Raw genomic sequence first — 16794 nt, 5'->3', positions numbered from 1 at the left:
AATGCTCCATGTCTTCACACATTCATGTGTATGCATCATGTTTTCAAGTGTACGATCCATGCTTTGCTTTATGTTTTTAGTTGATCTAGAAGAAGAGAATAACTAAGAGTGAACAAAAAGATATGAATTTGTGGTATGCTATCATGCGAACATTGGCGTTTGCAAATTCAATTGATACCATTATGAGATGGGCTTGATCTTTTTTCTAGAAGAAGAGAGAAAAAATTCTCTCAAGCTTTGTCAAGTTTCTACTATTGATCATAATTCACTTTCAAAATAAGGGAGAGAACACATATGATAATAATTATGTAGTGGAAGGTGGATATGGATGAGATTCCATGATCATTTAATCATTGCATGAGAATGAACAATTTTGGGAAGGGCATGTAATGTCCCCTTTTTCAAATAGGATTTAACATAATTAAATCAAAATATAAAAGCATAAAAATAAAATATAAAGTAATAAAATAAATATTCATATATAATATAATTAATTTTAGTTAAGTTGGTGAAGGGTCAAAAGGCATGAAATGAAAAGGTGCAACTCGATCAAACATGTGATATATAGTGGGAGGAGAACTTCATTTGAAAGGGGGAGAGAGTATATAATGGAAGGTGTGAAGCAAGGGCGATTAATTGAAGAGGATAAATAGAAATGAGAAGAAAATAAGGAAGTGATTCCTTCAAAGGTCAAAAGTCTTGAAGGGTTGTGACTCTTCAAAAACGTGGTGATTTTGGAGGTTTGTTACTCTTTGAAAGAGGGCCAATTTTCAAGGGTTTTGACTCTTTCCAAAGGCATAATTATTAAGAGTTGTGTCATCCAAAGAGGGGTAAACCTTTGCAAAGGGAGCCACGATGAAGAGGTGTGGTTCAAGCTCACATTGCAAGATATAAAGGGGCAAGTGTTTCATTTGAGGACATTTAGGGAGAGCAATTTGGGGGATATTATATTATTCTCAAAGGAAGCATTGATAAGTGTTGACTCAATTCTAATGAAATGTGGTGACCCTTTTACCAATAAAGTATACAAGAGTTATCATTCCAAGCCAAAATGGAGGAATAACAGTAAAAGAGTGTTATGCAGATTTTCAGAGTAGACTGAGTAGAAGAATAACATTTGATAAAGGAGATTGATTTAAGAGATCAAGCCAATATGAAAAATTGGACTTTCGGTATTCATACAACTTATTTGATCTTATTTAAGTAAGAATTGCGACTCTAACTGCTAAGAATTACAACTCTAACTGCATTTTTTCTCTTGCTTCATTTTGGATTTGTGAATTTAGAGCAAACTATAAGTTGGTTCTGAAAAAGGACATCACATGAATAGTATCAATAAATATGATAATTATTTTCTCGAATCCTGTTTTAATTGTGGAAAAATATTTGATTTGATATTATATTAGTTCTGAAAGGGGACATTACATGAATGGTATCAATAAAGATGATAATTTGTTCCCTAACTCTTTTTAATAGTGCATATAGTTGGGCCATATACATTTGATCAAGAAAAGTATTCAATTTGAGCAAAGATATAGGTAATACTACTAATTTTACTCATCACTATTGTCATTCTTTCCAAGTGATTTCATGTTTGATAATTGAGGATCTCCTGTTGCACTTGTTCCTATTCTTCTCCTTGTATTGCATCCGCTTATCTTTCATTTGGAATTGGGTGGGCTGTTTGCTGATCGATTCCTTGTCCCTTTCTCATTTCTCCCTAGGGGTGAATATTCCCCTACTTTTTTTGCACCTCCAAAAAGATTCAAGCTGATATCAAAGGTAGATTTGTCCTTATATATCCAAATATCCCCCTAACAAAATATGATTTGTATGCAATATTTTTTGCAAATCTCCATTTCTACCTAATTATTGCCAGGTTTTGGGGTTTGATTTTGTTTCTTATTTCTCGAGAGACTCAATTCTTCCAAGGCTAGTAGTTGTTTTGAATTCTTTAGCAATTCTCTTTGATTTGACCACATTTTGAGTAGTTAGGGTAGAACTCTGACAACACTTGACTTCAACCTTTTGTATTCAGCTCCTTTCTTAGGTCTGAATTCCAATTGAATATGGCATTGTGTGCTAGGTTTAGGAAGACACAAATGTGCACATATAACCAAAATCATTTTATGATTTTATTTTATCAGCCATTATGAAAGTGTATAGGTAATTGTCTAGTTCTACCAGGAGTAAAGAGCTCTAGTTTTAGAGTTTGGTTATACATTCTAATCCACAATTGTGTATTCAAAACATTGTGGTTAGAAGGGTCAAAGTTTGGCTCCTAATCCTTGATGTAGAATCCAGCTCGATTCATTAGCCAAGGTGTCCCTTATTGATTTTTTTTGAATCTTTGATTCACACTCAACTTGGAAGAAGCCTTTTGGAGATTTTGGACTTTCACCTCTTGCCCTTCCTCTTCTTGCCTTTTGAGACTTTCCTTCAATTGATATATTATTCTGCTTTATTGCTCCATTTTTTTGTGCTCCCAATCTTTTTGTCATTTCTTTGCATTTTTTCGCTCCATCATCTCTCTCTCTCTCTCTCTCTCTCTCTCTGATTGATATTTAATTATATTCTTATTTTAAATTTTTGGGTCTTCAGGCTGGTACACAATCATGATTCCATTAGTATTGTTTTGTGCATTTCATATGCTCTGAGGCTATACTTTATTTTGTTTCAAATATTAAGCCTATGTTCATGTTATGTTAGTTATTTGAATAGATGCCTTATTGTGGAATGTGGAAAACAGACCGGATTTGTTAATTCACTTATGCTTGCACAGTCTGGACGATTTCTTATTGCTGGAGTTGGCCAAGTACGATTTTTATTTTTATACGCAATTTGAGTTCAGTATGATTCAAAACCATTGTATTTTTTATTTTCAACTTATATTGAAGGTTTTTATTTGTTGTTTCTATGGTGGGAAACAATAGCTCAAGGTTGAATTCTTGTCTGTTTTTCTTCTAACTTCTAATATTCAACAATCTAGAAGAATGCCAAAATTTCTAACATACATGCATTGACATTGATTTTTTTTGGTAGGAGCATTCTTATTTAATGATAAACGTGGCCTTGCATTTATGTGGTTGCACCTAATACTTCCTATTCTCCTACTGCTGAAACATTGATTTATAAGGGGTAGTCTATTTGTTTAATTGCTAGATTAAATGTGCATCATGCCTCTATCTCCCTAGCTCAAGGTTTCTTTTCTGATAAATATTCATGTACCCATATACCTTGTATCTTGATTTACCATTCCATTAAGCTCAAGTATTGGATGACCGTGAATGATAAATAACCTTTTTTGTGAACACAAATTCATAATTGTTTGCACAACTTGTTATTTGGTATTTTTATGAACCTTTCTCAATTGATTAAAATTTTGAATGCAATGTTGGACCATTTTTATACCTTTCTTGAGCAACAGCAACACTAGATATCTTATGGACATGCAGATATCCAAGGTAAATGCAAGTCGACCTACACATTTAGGTGAACATGTGATGTCTGTCCCTTTTAGGATTTACTTGGATTAAGCCCAAAAAGAAAAATCAACTTCAAGATGAGAATGCATAATGCTCAGTGACATAAACTTGTAATAAAGTTGCCCACTCTAAAGATCCTAATTGGACTTATTTTTGGTTTAGGATCTGCACTTGTCAATAGTCACTAGAAACTTATATTACTACAATAAATATTAATAATCCATAATAGCTTTTAATTACATAAATCCATATTAATATCTAATTCCACATCAATTTCATTTTGAGAAATTATATTCCAATGTTTAATCATATTAGGAATGTATTAGGAATAGCTTGCATACTGCAATCCCAAGGATAATTGTTTTTGTATTCTGAGAGCATGAGCGGAGCTCACATCCATCCATCCCAGGTGGCCTACTTGATAAGACTCTCAAGCCCAAGGGCACTCAATGCCCTTGGTCCATATGTATGACAAGCATAAGGTCTCCTCCATCCCTCAGTCCACCCTAGAGGTTGTTTTCCTTGTTCTGACTTGGGGGCATGCAACTCGCCTCAACCCATGAGAATGGCTCCAACCATCTTAGAGTGGGATACTTGATGGGGCCTCAAACTTAGGGGCACTTAATGCCTCTGGCCTACAAGCATAAAAGTCATCTTGGTGGGCATGCTTGGGTCTCATGAACTTCAAAATATGTTCCTAAAGGAAATTTCTTTATCATTGCCAACAAAATATCTCTTGATGAATTAATAGATTTATTCTCAAACAGATGTAACAAGTACACACACACACACTCACACACCCCTATGCACGCACACACGCACACAAGTTGCTGCTCTTTATTTATATTTCCAAATTGATGTCTGTGATGATTGATTGAATGAATTCCTTTGATTTGTTGATTTGAGGTATTGGTGGATGATGATCTAAGATTGTTGATTCAATAAATTGACGGTTGATTGCTGGATTGTTTTTATCTTATTCATAAGATGAAGTGATGATTGATGATGATTTGATGACTGTTTGATTGACCTAACTGATTTTTTGTTTGCTTGATTTCTTTAGGGATTGTTGATTGATGGATGAATGGAGGATTTTTTTTTTTGGATTTTGGAGTGATGATTAAACATTGAATGCTTGAAATGATTTCTCATTTATACTTCATTGTTGAAAGAGTCACCTCTATTCATAAGAATTGGGTCACAACCCTTCTTTGTGCCTTTTGATAATAGTACCAAAAGTATCTCATAGAATACCGACCTAGCTATTTAGGAGCTTGGTAAGTGCACTCAAGCCTACACCTGTTAACTATGCTATTCAAAAAGAACTTAATGTAGTCATCATGCTTACGAAGGACAAGAACCATACAAAGACTCAAAATCTCCTAAACCTTTTAGTTTTTATAAAGACAAATGGAAAAAACATTGATGCCTTACAAAGAAAGGAAAGAGTCTATGAAAAACAAATTGTGTTTTAAGTGCAAGGAAGAAATGGAAGTAGGATACATTTGTAAAAGACAATGAGAAGATCAAAATTTGTGCTTTAGCTACCAATAAGAATTGATACTAGGCACATGTGTGGAAAGGAAAGTCAAGCATGCTATATGGAAGCATTATCTGGCAAAGTAGCATAGAAAGGAGGGAAAGAAGACCCTAGCAAATGAAGATGGGGTGAAGAAGGGAAGATCATGGGAACTTAGCCACCATCTCACAAGCCTCCAGATCTTGGATAGTGGGGCATTCTACAACCTGATCAATAAAGATTTAGTTGCAAAATTGAAATTAGAGATAAGGACTTCAATGATTTTACAATGGGTCAACTTACCAAGATAATTCCCTGACTAGAAATTACCCCAAAAGTAGTCTCATCTCAAAGGAAGAAGAGTGGTTTGTTAACCACTAGGGTTGTACCAAAAGATCAACTTGTGTATACCTAATACAACCACTAGACTTATAAAAGACACATAAGTCATTCAACCCATGTTGTGAATCCAGTGAGGGATGTTGGCCTATTGCTAATTTAGCTGATAGGCTATTTGTGGGAACTTTGTTCCCAGAAATTAAATTTTTGACTAAAAAGTTGTCAGTTTAGCCGAAAAATTGTAGATCTTTCTCGTTAATTATTTACCAACCAGTTTTTATCTCACTCCACTTTTTACTCTTGTGTAGATATCTATTAGTTGTTGTATCCACTTTTAAATATCATTTTTCTTTTTTTATATATTAAAAAAAAAAAATTACTTGTAATCTCACATTAGCTCATGTTGTGATCTCTATTTATTTAACTTTTGATTTTCAAAATTGATTTCGGTTTTAGCTTTTAAATTATTTTATTTTGTTTTTTTACATTAGTTTATTTTTTTCTTTAAACATTATTTTTAAGTTTCTATAATTTATTTAGTCAATAAAATATTTGTTAGAGATGTTGCTATTTTTTCATATTATTTTTTTGTATTTCTTTTATTAATTTTTCATAATAGATTTTTTGAAGGGGTTTTTTTAAATGATTTTTTTTCATATTTTATAAATTGAATTTAAATAAATAATATTTATTAATCTATTTAAAAGATTTTTAATAAATATTATGTTATTTAAATTGAAAATTATTAATAATCTAATTTGTTCATAGAAGATTATATTTTAAATCTCCATTTTTAACTATTGTTTTTCTTTTCCTATTTATTTTAAAAATAATTACTTGTGATCTCCACATTAGCTCATGTTGTGATCTCTATTTATTTAACTTTTGATTTTTAAAATTGATTTTGATTTTAATTTTTAAATTATATTTATATTAGTGTAGTTTTTTTAGTTTCTATATTTTATTTAGTCAATAGAATATTTGTTAGAGATGTTAGTTTTTAATATTATTATTTTTTTATTTCTCTTATTAATTTTTCATAATAGATTTTTTGATTTTTTTTAATTTTAATTTTTTTTCATATTTGATTACAAAAAATTTATCGGTTAATTATTATTATTTGTGGTTAAATATTTATTATTATTAGTTAAGCTTGAGTAGATTTGAACCCAAAACCTCCTAATTAAGAGGCTCACAATTTACCGTTGTGTTGTAGGCTCTTGCCTTCATATTTGATAAATTTAATTTAAATAAATAATAATTATTTATCTATTTAAAAGATTTTAGTAAAATGTTATGTTATTTAAATTAAAAATTATTAATAATCTAATTTTTTCACGTAAGATTGTGTTTTAAAAAATAATTTTATTATTGAGCACCTATCAACTTATCGTTGCAAGCACATGTATGCAATTGCTAGTAATCCCCCTCCAACATTGCTCATTGCGACCTGCAAGGATTCAAACTTCTGACCAAGCTCTAATATCACTTGTTAACTACTAGGGGTGTCATTGCACCAAGTGATCGACCTGTCAATGCCTGATACAAACTACTAGACTTATTGAAGACACATGAGGTTGTTAAACCATGTCGCAAATCGAGTGAGGGACTATTAACATGGTTTGTGCAATGTATGACTATTAACAAGATTTTTTCCCAAGGGAAGATAGTTCACATTGATATCCAACCCATGTAAAAAGAACATAGGAAGGTATTTGGTGATATTCCTCTAGGACTACCCCCAAAGAGAGGATTTGAACCTTTTGCATCCATCTTGGTGCTAGTTGAGAAAGTCAATGGCACTATGAAGATGTGCATAAATAAAAGGGTGTTAAAACAAAAGGATAAGAAAAAATCCGCTACTTTATCCCAAGAATTAACAGATTAATTAATGAACTACACAAATCAAAATATTTTTCCAAGATCGATTTAAGGTCTAGGTACCATCAAGATATTCCCAAGATGACTTTTAGGTTGGACACTTGAATTTTTTGTCCTACCCTTTGGCTTGACCAATGCCCCCGCAACATTTGAATTGTGCACGAATAATATATTGAGGAAACAACTAAGGAGGTTTCTATTGATCTCTGATAATATCCTTAATTACAATAGGACATGCAAAGAACATATGAATTATACTATGTTCCCCCGAGTTTTCTATATAGGGATGGTGGGGGATGGCGAGATGGATTTCCAGGACGACAAATTTTTATGGTAATTTTGGGGACAGGGGGGATGGCAAACGGGGATATATAAATTTTTTAAAATATACGTTGAAATTTGCAAATATACACATCATTCATATGAGCATGTCATTTAAACATTATAGAACCATAACATACAACATTTGAATGCCATCTAGGAAATAATATCCAATTTTAGTACTCAATTGTCAAAATGCATAACAATATTAGTGAACACTGAACAGTAAACATTAACAATTGTCAATATCAAAATGTCATAATGATAAACATGATAAATCTGAAAATCAAAATCAAAATATGCCCAAAGCTATAGGCCCAAAGGGTAGAGGGCTTCCAAAAAGTAATAAGTATCAATGTATCATAATCATGTTTTTTTTAAACTTAAAAAACAAAACATAGAAAAATGAACAAGCTTGGTGCTCCTATTTTGCCTCTATTGCCTTTTAGGGCATTTGGAGGGGTGGGGCCAACCTAGCCGACCAAGTTGGAGGCTTTAAAATATTTTTTTATGTTAATTTTTTTTTAATTTTATGTAAAAAAAAAAGGGGGACGGCCAGCCGTACCTAGTACGGAAAGGGAACATTTGGACATTCCCTTTTCGTACTGGGTATAGCTGGTCGTCCCCCATTTTTCCCTCTTGTGTCCCCAAGTTTCCAAGATGTCCCTTGCATTTTTTAACTTTTTGGGGATGGCTAGGGGACGTCCCCTAGCTGTCCCCCCCGTCCCTAGGACATTCCTGTCCCTGAAATGTCTGGTTTTAGGGCAGGTATGCGTCCTCGGGGAACATAAGAATTATATTAAGCAAGTTCTAAGCATTTTGTGACAAGATCCACTATACACCAAGACTTGCAGATTTGAATATGGGCTAGAGGAAATTTTTTACCATAGTCATCAAATCAATGCACGTGGAGTGAGTGTCGGTGAGGATAAAATTAAAGCCATCAATAATGGTCAACTAAGAACCCTAACACATTTATGCGGATTTGTGGGAATATGCAATTATTATTGATGATTTGTAAATGGATTTTTTGAACTGGCCACTCCACTCATAGGCTTAACTAAAAAGGGTGCTTTTGTGTGGAATAAGCGACTCAATAGGCTTCTAAGAAATTAAAAGAGGTATAGGAGATTATGCCCTATCTTAGCCATCCTTGATTTTATGTTCATTCATAGCCATCCTTGATTTTACGTTCTTTCAAATTGGTACTCCATCTATGATAAGAAGTTAGCCATCATGCATACCCTATAACCTAGTTAAGACTATTTGGTTTGTGGGAAGTTCCATGTCAAAATAGATCATAATAGCTTGAGATTCTTTATTTATCAAAGCACCTAAATGAAAAACAATGTACAAGCCTATAACTTTTGATCTTGATTATGTTTGTCCCTAGATGCCCTATCATAAGGATCCCACCTTAACTCCATGAAAAACATTGGAGCCAATTAGAGGAATGACATCATTGCAAAATATGTTAAAGACACACAAGATGATAATATTCTAGAAGGAAATATGCTCAATGAAGAATACAAAGTAGTAGAAAAACTTTTCCTGTACAAGAATAGGCTTTCTTGGTACCCAATTCTAAAATGAAGGACACGATTATTAAGGAATATCGTGGCAACTCGTTAGCCGGTCACCGTGGATTTGACAAAACTTACAAAAAAGGGGAAAATAATTTTGGAAGGGACTTAAAAAAAGATGTCCTTTGATGTGTACAAAAATGTATGACTATCAAAGAAACAAAACTGAAGAAAGTCATCCAGTCATGTTCCTACAACCTTCATCCAATCGAAATAAAAAATGGGAATTATCTTTATGGAATTCATAATCTGGTTACTCAAGGTTGAAGGAAAGGATTGTATGTATGTAGTGGTGGATTGTCAAGCTCTGCAAATAGTAGAAACTTCTAACCGCATGACCTTGCAAGTTATCAGTGGTAGAGATAGTTTCTGAGCCTATCTTGGTAAGTCTCTTCCATTTAATAGGGACTAAACTTACACCCAATACAAGCTACCATCCCCAATAATATGTACAAACAAAGATTGTAAACAAGTGATAGAAGGATACTTGAGGAACTATGTCTCTAGACAAGAAAATGAATGGACAAGATGGTTGCACCTTGGTGATCATTGTTATAATACCTCCAACCACATGTCATTGTTCATCCAAGAAAGTTGATTACCAAGGGCCAAGGACCTTGCACAACAAAATATGAATATCGCGAAGACTCTCAAGGGAATCTTGCATCGTGCCTGGAACTAACAAAAGATCTATACCAATTGGAATTGCATTGAGAGAATGCTTGAAGTTGGAGGTTTGGCTTTCTTATGGTTACAACCTAAGTTATTGATTCAGATGCGGATATAGGATGTAGGATTTTTTTGGGTACGGATGTGTTTAAATTCATTGCATATTAATAAATATGCAAAGAATTTAAGAAATTTATAAATACAAGAACTTAGAGTTAGAAACATAGAAATATACAAACATACATCATTTGATAGTATTGTATGATGCTTTACCATTGATCAAGATTCAAGATTATTCATATGTCAATTACATAGTTCAAACTTCAAATTTAACTTCATAGGCACAATTATTCATGTTCTAGACTCCATGACCAAACTACAAAATCAAAAACATAGTTCATGATTCAATGTTCACTAATCAGAATCATAAGGATTCTCAAAAAATTTTGGATCCTCCTCATCTCCAACATTTGCAAGCTCCATATCATTTGAACCAAGAATGGTTCCACTTGCACTAGATGCACCCTGTGTCATAGACCTATCATCACCATCATCCAGCATCTTAGTAAGATCATGAAGTGTTGCATCCAAGTTTGCACATTGAGGGAGTACATCCCAAAGTTTGGGTGCCCCATCCAAGTATTCATCATCCTTATGTGACAAAAGATGCAAGCTGGTATGAATGTAGACCAAGTCCTCAGCTTTCTTTGACCCCAATTGGTTGCGCTTCACTGAATGGATATAAGAGTATGTAGTCCAATTCCTTTCAGCAGCATAAGAATTCACAACTCACATTGGGTTCACAAAATTAATTTTTAAACTTACAAACGAAAAGCAAATGACAATATGATAGATGTTAAACACTAGATTGTAGAAGACAAGTTGTATTCTAAAAAAAAAAATCAAAACTTACTTGTGAGATGATTTTGATTGCAAGATGTTGTAGATGTTTGTATGGCTGATCATACATGTACCACCATGTGATTGCTTCCATTTCATTTTGGTCCTTAATTTCAAATGGAGTAAGTGTTGCTCTGAAAGCAAATAGTTAAACTCTAGCCTCAACTTTTCATGCATCTCACCATCTTGGAAGATTCTTGCAAAAGCTTTGGAGCACCCATTAGCAAAGTCTTCATCACCATATGGTGCAATTCTATCCAGCATTGAAAGTATTTCCTTAATATAATACCTGAGAGATAAAGCATATGGAAGGGGGTGCAATGGGGTAGTCATCTTCTCTCAATGATGAAGAATTATTGCTTCTACTTTAATGCATAAGGCTTGACATTCTGTAGGGTCACTCTCATGTTCTTGTATAGAATGTTTTACCATCTCAATCATGGTGTCCATTCCATTGTACACATCTGCCAAGAAAGGTGTATCTGTATCGGCAAAGCGAAGCATAGTCATGATGGGCTCGGTGATATCTAGTACATATTGCACACGAGTCCACCAACAATCATCCAAGATCATACCCCTAATCTTTAGGGCTCTTTCTATATTTGAAGCCTTCCACATACCCCATTGAGGACAAATGACCATTTGGCTCAAAGCATCTTGCACCTTAAGAAGTTGTCTCATAACAATAGTATGAGATGCAAAATGGGTCTTAACAACCTAAGCAAGTGAACAATATGTCAATTGACGATAAAAGTGTAAATATTAATGAAATTGCAAATCCATGAAACTTAATAATTACAAAAAATTAATTTACCTTCAGAAACTCCAATTTTGAGTATGTTCTAAAAATGGATTGTGATTTTTTCCCAAACATTTGTGTGTCCTCTCCCTTTTTGTATATTTGCTTCACCTAATCTATTTGAGTGCCAATCTCTTGCATGATCAAGTTGAGGGAGTGTATAGTGCATGGTGTCCAAAAAAATGGTTATAATGACCCTCAACCAAAGCACCAACTCCCCGACAATTTTTGGCACTGTTTGTAACAACTTGGACGATATTCTCACTACCAACCATATCTATGGCCTTAATGAAAATATTAGAGATGGATTTTGAATCCTTCACCTCCCTCTAACAATCAATTGCCTTTAGAAACATTGCCCCTTTGGGGGACACTGCAATCACATTAATTAATGACCTGTTTCTTGTATCTTCCCAACCATCAAACACAATTGTCACACCCAAATTTATCCAAGCACTTCTAATGGGTTGAAGTTCTTTCTCTATAGAAACTCTCTCCTTTTGCAAGAGTATGGTACACACCTTTTCATACCCAGGACTTGTGTAATCATTTGGTGCTTCTTTGATGACTCTTTCCATTTCCTTCCAATATGGTGATCTTACCAGGTTGAACGGAAGGCCATTAGCATAGAGGCAACGTGTAATGGCTTCATTAGCGTGGTCTCTTTCCTTCATTTTAAATGTAGAGTGCAATGGGCCTCTTTTTTGGGCTGATGCACTATTTTCTACTTCTTCCTCCTCTCCCAGTACAAGTACTTGCATGAATGAATGTTTGGAGGATACAATTGGTTCTAGTTCAATGGTTGATTGCATTTTGTTCATTTTTGAGGAAAAAGGTTGATAATAACTTTTTTTTGATCTTTTAACCAAACGATCAACAACTTCTTGTTGGTTTATGAAAAAAGCTATCTATGCATCAAACAACCCCTTCCCCTCTGCACCTTTGCATATTCCAAAAGCTCTACCAAATGGGCCCATAAAATGAAGTTTTACTCAGGAATAAGAGCTATTAAAAGGCTTTCTTTTGTTACTTTGATAATAACTACAACTCCAACTATAGGAGCCACCACTTGAAACCTGTGATATTCTTGTTGCATGTCTTCATAGAGGAGACCCTAAATTAATTTTGAAATTATCCCCTCCTTCCCTTACCATTGAACTTTGACCTTGCCCTCCCTCCCACTGAACTTTGACTACTAGTGGTCCTAACTACCGGTGGCAACCATTCTTGCACAATACAATGTAGTTTCTTTCTATAATAAGAAATTAAATAAATTTAAATAAATAAAAAAACTATGAATATCAATTATCAAGCATACAAGTAAAAAACAATGATACAAAACCATTCGAATAGATACCTAAACTTGTTTCTAAATTTCTTTAGCAAAAATAAATTGAAACAAACATGGAAGATTTCTTCACAAACTTCCAAAGATTCATCATAATCTTAATAAATTTCATTGAGACACTCAAGAATAGGATAAAATGCTTACCTCTTTGTGTTTTAAAGAACTTGTGGAAGTCAACTCTCACCCTACGATCATTCCTCTTTGAAAATATAATTAAGTTGCCTGCAAAAGCCCAAAATGGAAGCCAAATGAGAAGAGCAAACCTAGCTGCAATGAAATGATAGTTGAATGGTTGAAAGGCCTCTATTAGGGCCGTTTCAAGGTTTGGCATATAAAATGTTATTAAAGTGCTAAAACATACATGTTTTAATTTTTTTGTAAAAGTGAAAAGTCATTGTTTTTTTGTTTTTCTGGGCTGACGCACGTGGATGTGACTAGAATTTCTCGGATGCCACCCACAGGCATCCAAATGTGGACGAAAGCCTACAATGCCTACATTGGTATCCAAGTTACAACCATAAATAATTTTCAATCAAGGCCAGTGGAGTGGAAGCTCAATTTTTCGGATAATACAAGATTGTTAGAGAGATGTGATAGCTTTTGAATTGGAATTGTCTGGAAATATTAAAATCCACAATATATTTCATGTTTTCATCGAAGGCAAATATATTTTTGAAACTTGAAACCTTCCTTGCTATGCGGGAGAAAAAATTAAAGAATAAGACTTCCGAGCTATGGGGAAGAAAAGATAAAAGAATAAGACTCCCAAATTATTGGGTTAGTGGAGAAAGGCCTGCCTATAGAAGATGCTATGTGGGAAAGAGGAGATCATCAATTGTCTGAATTTGAGATTGCTCGAGGATAAGCAATATTGGGAAGGGCAGACTGTCATGGCCCCGCAATAACCTAAAGTAAAAAAAAATATTTAAATTGATAATGAAGATATATGTATTCCACCCAGAAAAATGTTACTCTCCTCCAGTGAAGGTGGTGATGGTAGTTCATCGTCTACAGCAGACCATGGATATTGATGATACATTTTTGTCAAGCAACAGTACGCAATCGATTATGTATTAAGAATATTACTAGTTTCATTGTGAATAGATGTTAGAGATAGTCACAGTTAAGAACAACCACCTAATTAAGATAAGTGATCAAGGCCAACAATTAGTTGAAAACAGTTACAGTACATTCGGGAGAAGGTATACCATATGTTGGTTGACAGATTTATCCTTCAAAATGAATGATACAGAAAGACTCAGAATGCCCGAACAGAAGAACAAACTCAACCAACAGTTGGAAAGACTATCATGGAATTGCTAGCTTTCCTCTGGATTGAGAGCTACAGCTCCCTCCTAAAAGATATTCAATGAATTAGTTACTAATTATTTCTTTAACCAGAAGACACGAAGGCAATAGAAATTCATTCATCAATACGAAATGAATGTGATTACATGAAAGATTTAGAGAAAAATAAACAAATGATCAACAGATCACATATTCAGTCTTCCCTATTACAAAGAAATCAAAAGGGAATTTAATATCTCTATCTGCAAAACATGTATACACAAACCAACAGATTCACATTGCAAACATCTACTTGACAAGATGATACAAGATAATATTAAAAAACATGAAAGAAACAACCAACTGATTTATTTCAATTAGAGAAGTAAATATCTGGACCAAAACATCTGGGATACAAACTTATCTTTATTTTTCAATACACAACAAAAATGATCCCTGGATCACTTTTAACCCTTCCATTAAAATCTAGCTGCAGAAAACAAAAATATAATTCCCCTTTCTCTCTGTTACAATCAGAACTTTGAAAACCATCTTCTCTTCTGTGTAGCCTATAGCCTTTCGAGAAAGAAGCAACCTCTTCTGGCCCATCTTTTTCAATAAACAGATTCCCCTGGAAAACATTATTCAGTTTTGCAACTGAATCTTGAAGAGGTCCCTCTTCATTGGTTTCTCACTTTTCCCTATTTTAAAATATCTGACCCTTATGTTTACCTTTGCTGTAAGGAAATATCATTTTATTTTTACAAATTTCTTTACTGTTGACAAAAAAGTCTGCACCCTTGCTTGAGGTATGACCGTCAAGCGACCCTGTGTAACATGGAAACAACCTTCAAATGTGTGACTTGTGCTCTGAGGCTAAATATTCGGAGAAGGCTAGCTTCCTTACTATTATGCACCTAAACTAAAATTGGGAAGGAAAAGGGAGAAGGAGAACTGAAAGAGAATGTAGAAAGGGAAAGGGGTTGATGCACCGAGATAGAAGTGTGGTCACAACTCTGCCTATGACTGCACTACATAATAATGAAAATCTGGAATACTCTAGTCTTGACTCTATTCTATGTCAAAGGAACCACATGCAGGTTTTGAACTGATTGAAGTGCTAAAAGGAAAGATATTTCACTATGCAACAATTACTAATAGACTTAACACAACATATGAATCAAGAAAATAGAAAGGAACTATTCACTACAAGGCAAATACATGCACTAGAGAGCAGAATGGTAAGAATAGGTAAGAAAATGACAAGTTTCATTAATGGAAGGCAAAGTTGCAGTTACAATAATAGTGCACAAGGCTGCTGTCATGAACCAGAGAAGAATAGAGAAGAACCCAAAAAAAGTATTTACAACTTGTCTTTATAGAGCAGGCATAACTCAGATCTAAACTATGGAGTTCAAACCCCAACCTAAGTGGAGTTGAATTACAGAGAGCAATAAATGAATATCAGAGTAAAATCTGATCTTAAAATCAGCTTGCTGTAGTGAAGTGACAGGAAGGGCAAAACAAATGCACCCAGCCGTAAGAAATCAAATCCCATGAGATTTGATCATTACATTCAATAAAGAGGCATGGAGATGCAAAGGTGTCGCGCAAACAAGGCCTAAGAATGTAGTTCAACATTAAAGAACAATCCTTGTAATGTGTCATGGCCGCAATAAATGAATTCACACCACTGTTAGAAAATGCGTGATGGGATAACGTGCACTGTTAACCTGCTACAAAATTGTAGAGTTAACGCGCGTGGAATAAATGTGATTTGCCCCAAAAAAGATGAATCATCGATGTAGATCTTCATTCTGGAATAGACGACCCAAATGCTGCAAGAAATCTCCTCAACAAGTGAATAAAACCCAACTATAGATCAAGATCTTCATAACAAATGGATGGCTGAGATGCATACATAAATTTTAAAAGATGCATCCAGATCTAAGGCAGCTATGCAAAAATACAAGAACCATTGGATCAAAAGTAACCCAACATAAGAAGAATCTGCCATGTGGCATGAATCAGTTGGTCAACACATTCCCAAATGCACGGTGGAGGATGCAGCATGTGATTCCATGAAAGAAAAAGGGTAAGCCTTCTGAAATAGAAAATTTTATTATTTCGAAAAGAGCAGCAAAGTCATTCTCTAAAATGGTGAAAATGGTTAACCCTGACAGAAAATGTGTGTTAACCCGCAACTTGACAAATGAGATGACCTAGTTCACTAGGTCAAAGAACACACTGAACTAGCTCAATTGATGAAGGAACCAAGTCAATTTGGTTAATGAAGAGACTGAGTTAACACAAAATGTTAACCCCAACCTAATTGCGTGTTAACCCACAAAAAGAAAATAGCCCATTGAAGATATCCCTGATCGGTTATTGATGGTGGGTTGAATGGGAGGCAAAAATGGCTAACACTTACGTTAACTCTCCCGTGAACATAATTTTCACGTTTAATGAAAAGATTTAATCTCTTAATAGATATTAAAAATTACTAATCTGGGTGAATATAGTTTCACTTGAGATCGCAAATATATATCTAGGTTTCCTGTCTAGTGAATCTCACCTTTTAGAACTTTGTGTAAATATTTTCAATTAAGTAGCAATACTCACTTGGCATATTGTTGGGCCTAGAGATAACTATAATTTTTTTA

General features: G+C 34.1%; 1 pseudogene; it reads left to right on the top strand.

Moving 5' to 3' along the window:
* The window catches only part of LOC149575966 (U3 snoRNP-associated protein-like EMB2271), a 102997-nt pseudogene that overhangs the window by 66699 nt on the left and 19504 nt on the right, over positions 1 to 16794 (top strand).

This window comes from Cupressus sempervirens, chromosome 1, assembly GCF_028749045.1.
Source record: "Cupressus sempervirens isolate cs-2001-9-10 chromosome 1, ASM2874904v1, whole genome shotgun sequence".
NCBI lineage: Eukaryota > Viridiplantae > Streptophyta > Pinopsida > Cupressales > Cupressaceae > Cupressus > Cupressus sempervirens.
This window is presented reverse-complemented; position numbering and strand designations above follow the sequence as displayed.